This window comes from Leucoraja erinacea, chromosome 11 (genome assembly GCF_028641065.1).
Source record: "Leucoraja erinacea ecotype New England chromosome 11, Leri_hhj_1, whole genome shotgun sequence".
Taxonomy (NCBI): Eukaryota; Metazoa; Chordata; class Chondrichthyes; order Rajiformes; family Rajidae; genus Leucoraja; species Leucoraja erinaceus.
In genome coordinates this window covers 65,001-70,000 of record NC_073387.1, presented here as the reverse complement: position 1 = coordinate 70,000, position 5,000 = coordinate 65,001, and the positions used below count along the sequence as shown (strand labels likewise).

Here is a 5,000-nt window from a genome sequence, read left to right as displayed (position 1 = left end):
ACCTACCGGCAGCTCTTCCACCCTGAGCAGCTCATCACCGGCAAGGAAGACGCGGCCAATAACTACGCCCGGGGCCACTGCTCCATCGGCAAGGAGATCGTGGACCTCGTCCTGGATCGCATCCGGAAACTGGTAGGTTGCTCAGGGACTGCAAATTGCTCCGCGTGCTTACAGCGCCAATGTATCCGGTTGCACTGGATTATTCGCGAGTGCTGCGGCCACGGTGTTCCCAAATACTCATTGTCACCGCTCTGTTTATCACTGAGATACTCACCGGACCATCTCGCTCTGCGCCGGCTGTAGAGAGCACCATAACCCTCTGGTGTCGCTCCTTCCCTTTACACGTTGGCACAGAATTGAGCTTTTGTCCATTCTCTCCCCCCCTCAGGCCGATCTGTGCACCGGACTGCAGGGGTTCCTCATCTTCCACAGTTTCGGCGGCGGCACCGGCTCGGGCTTCACCTCCCTCCTCATGGAGAGACTCTCCGTGGACTACGGCAAGAAATCCAAGCTGGAGTTTTTCCATCTACCCGGCGCCGCAGATCTCCACGGCTGTGGTGGTCGAGCCCTACAACGCGGTGCTGGTCACCCACTGCACCTTGGAGCACTCCGACTGCGCCTTCATGATGGACAACGAGGCCATTTACGACGTGTGTGGGCGGAACCTGGACATCGAGCGCCACACCTGCACCAACCTCAACCGCCTGATGGCACAGTTAGTGTCGTCTATCACCGCCTCGCTGCGGTTCGACGGCGCTCTCAACGTGGACCTGACTGAGTTCCAAACCAACCTGGTTCCCTACCCACGCATCCACTTCCCGCTCGTCAACTATGCTCCCATTATTTCTGCAGAGAAGGCTTACCACGAGGAACTGTCCGTCTCCCAATTGACCAACGCCTGCTTCGAGCCGGCCAACCAGTTGGTGAAGTGCGACCCTCGCCAGGGGAAGTACATGGCGTGCTGTATGCTGTACCGCGGGGACGTGGTGCCCAAGGACGTCAACGCCTCCATCGCCACCATCAAGACCAAGCGCTCCATACAATTCGTGGACTGGTGCCCGACCGGGCTCAAGGTGAGTGTGGCCAACGCTCGCGTTTCCATGCACACCCCCATGCAGTCTAACGCATCTGCTGGAATACCAACATACATGCAACGACTCAGAATACATCCTTGGCACCATTTGTACTCAGCAAATAAATCATATCAGCACCCGAAGGACACGCACACACCCTTGTTGAAGGGTGTGAATATTTTGCAAAGGGTGCAGGAAGGTCTCATCCTCACAGTTCTTGACCTTGCGGCCTTGCGTTTTTGGGAGAGGATAGATAGGCTAGGGCTCTTTTTAATTTCGGGCATAGTATTCTGCGGGGCAGGACATATTCTGATGTGCAAGATCACGAGGGACATAGATAAGATGTGCTCTCATCTTAACATCTCAATATTGGATGTCCTCTACGTGAGGCGAGAGATGAGATATTTAAGAAGGACCTCCCGAACAATTAATCTATTCAGAGGGTAGTCCGCATCTGGAACGAGTTGTCAGGTAAAGCTAGAATCCCTTACATTTGCCACATTTAAAGCATAGATAGAAATTCCCAAAACATAGGATGCACGGGAATGGTTTAGAAGGATAAAGGCCAGTCGCATGCAAATGAGACGAGCCCAATATGCCAACTGTGGGGCATGGGCAAGGTGGCTGGAAGAGCTCGCTTCCCTGCTGCACAGCATCTTACCTTCATGACACTAACACACTTGTATCGGAGCTTGCGGCTCTGATGGCAATCCGGAGAATAATTACAGCCAGAGATTTATTTAACGGAATCGGTAAGCTATTAATCAACGATCATTTGTATAATTTAAGGGCGCTGTACTATACTGACAATGCAAGCATTTTTGTGCAAGTAGAATTAATTAAAAACAAATTTTTCCGGCCGCAGGTGGGCATCAACTACCAGCCCCCGACAGTTGTGCCAGGGGGCGACCTGGCCAAGGTGCAACGCGCCCTCTGCATGCTGAGCAACACCACCGCCATCTCCATGGCCTGGACCCGCGTCAATATCAAGTTCGACAAGATGTACGCCAAGCGGGCCTTTGTCCACTGGTACGTGGGAGAGGGGCTGGAGGAAGGAGAGTTCCAGGACGCGCGGGAGGACATGGCGTCGCTGGAGAAGGACTACCAAGAGGTGGCCGTGGATTCCGCCGACCTCGAGAGAAGGGGGGAAGAGGAAGAATAAAATGTATTAATTTAGTAGTTAAAAGTTTAATTTAATACAGATTTAATAGATTATATTGATAGATATTATACTTAAGATGATAAAATTATTTTATGGACCGATTGTTTTGTCGATTTATTTGAGGTCGGAGAATGGTAAATAAAAACATTGATAGGCAGAAAGTGGGGAGAGTAATTTGGGTGCAGCTGTTCTTATGGAAGTCCTCATCCCACCTGTAGGAGTCATTTAAAGACGAGGTGATGGGAATTCAGTTCTGGCGTATTACACAGAACATGAAGGACGCGCATGGCGGTTTTCCTGAAGCTTGGATGGTAAACTACGTCGGCGGCGCAGCGGTACAGCTGGTGCTTTACAGCGCCAGAGGCACGGGTTCGATTCTGACTACTGGTGCTTATCTGTACGGAGTTTGTATGTTGTCCCGGCCACCGCGCCGGTTTTCCTAGCGTGCTCCGGTTTCCTCACACACTCCAAAGTCTTTCAGGTTCGCAGGTTAATTTGGCGTCTGTAAATTGTCCCTAGTGTGTAGGATAATTTTGAGGTATGGGGGAATTGCTGGTCGGCCGCACGCTCGGCCAGCCGACGGGACTCTTTTCGCGCTGTATCTATGAAAAACAAAACACACTTGAAGGAAACTAATGAGTCTGAAGTAGGGCCTCGAATCGAAACGTCACCTATTCCTTTTCTACAGATATGCTCCCTGACCGCGGCTCTTCCAGCATTTTGAGTCTATCTTCGGTGGTAAACCAGCATCACAAAATGAAATACAAGACAGTTTTAGGATGTTGAGATGGGACAGCGACCAGATGGAATATACAAAAAGAAGCAAAGCACTAAAGTAGGAATCGGGAAGATCAAATGTCTTTGGCCATTGGGAATATGAAAAATCTCATGTGTTTCAACTATATATGGATTATACGAGAGGAGACGGGGAGAGGGAGGGACCATTAATAGGTGATGGAATTTAATACTGAGAAGTGTGAGTTGCATTTTGGGACGTCGAACAAGGGAAAGAGCTACACAGTACATGGCAGGGCTCTGAGGAGTGTTGTGGGGTAGAGGGTTCTTGCCGTGCAGGTGCACGGTTTCTTAAAGGATGAGTTTTATTTAGATAAGGTAGTCAAACAGGCTTTTTGGCACATTGACCTTTCTCAGTCAGAGTAATGTGTATGCAAGTTGGGAGGTCATGTTGCAGTTGCATGAGTCGTTGGTGGGACCGCATTTAGAATATTGTGCCCTATTAGTGGGCACCATGTTATAGGAAAGATATGTTTAAGTTTAAAAGGGTTCAGAAACGATTTACGAGGATGTTGCCAGGACTAGAAGTTGTGAACTATAGGGAGAGGTTGAGTGGGCTGGGTCTCTATTCCTTGGGGCGCAGGAAGATGAGAGGTGATCTTACAGAGGTGTACAAACTCATGAGAGGAATAGATCGGGTAGATGCACAATCTTATGTAGGCTAAATCGAGAACCAGACCACATGGGTTCAAGGTGAACTGAAAAAGATTTAATAGGAATCTGAGGGGTAACATTTTCACACAAAGGGTGGTGGCAGTATGGATAAAGCTGCCAGAGGAGGTAGTTGAGGCTGGGACTATCTCGTCGTTTAAGAAACAGTTAGGCAGGTCCATGGACAGGACAGGTTTGGACGGATATGTACCAAGCGCAGGCAGGTGGGACTAGTGTAGCTGGGACAATGTTGACTAGTGTAGGCAGGTTGGGTCGCAGGACCTATTTCCGCACTGTATGACTCATGTCCTTATCGAATGAGGGCTGCACGGTGGCGCAGCGATAGAGTTGCTTTCTTGCAGCGGCACACATATGGGAGCGATCCTGACAACGGGTGCTTTCTTCGTACCGCTCCTCGGGATGTCGCCCGGCTCTCCCGATTGAACCGACGGACCCAGCCCCGCCCCTGGCGCACACAACATGAACTTCCATCCAATCTGGCAGCTCCAGCCAACGTGTCGCACCCGCCGAACGCGCCGTTTATACCTCGCCCGATAAAACGTTCTATGCAGCCAGAATGTGCTGCGATTGGCTGCCAGCGAATCCGCCCGATAGAACGCGCGGTGATTGGCTGCCAGCGAACCCGCCCGATAGAACGCGCAGTGATTGGCTGCCAGCGAACCCGCCCGATAGAACGCGCTGTGATTGGTTGCCAGCGAACCCGCTCGATAGAACGCGCAGCGATTGGCTGCAAGCGAACCGACCGTTGGCGTGGAACGCGGAGACAAAGCGAAATCGAACGCCGATTGGTTCTCAGCGCGAGTGACGCAACACAGGCATCGCGTTGTTTTATTAATGAGCTCACATCCCGGGTCGGAGTTTTGAACATAAGTCAGGAAGTCACGTGGCAGCTTAATAGCATTTATGTTAGGCAACATTCCTGGAGATCAATCAATCAATCAATCAGTTTTATTCGTCACATTGCACATAAAGTGCAAGTGAAATGAATTTGTCAGCAGCGGTACAATAATAAAGAACACACAACCACAATAAAAAATTTACACAAACATCTACCACAGCATTCATCACTGTGGTGGAAGGCACAGAAATTGGCCAGTCCTCCTCCATTTTCCCCCGTGGTCGGGACCTCAACCCTCCGCAGCCGTTGCTGCGGGCGTCCAGGCGGTAAAGAACAAAGTAAAGTCAAGGTAAATCCAGGATCGGCTCTTCCCCACCGGAGACCGCGGCTTCAGGATGGTGTAGGCCGCAGGCCGGCTGTCAAAGATTTAAAGTTCCCGCCGCGCCGCAGCCAGAAGCAC

General features: G+C 50.8%; 1 pseudogene; it reads left to right on the top strand.

The window, feature by feature from the left end:
- Positions 1-5,000, top strand: part of LOC129701395 (tubulin alpha chain-like) — a 5,843-nt pseudogene that overhangs the window by 386 nt on the left and 457 nt on the right.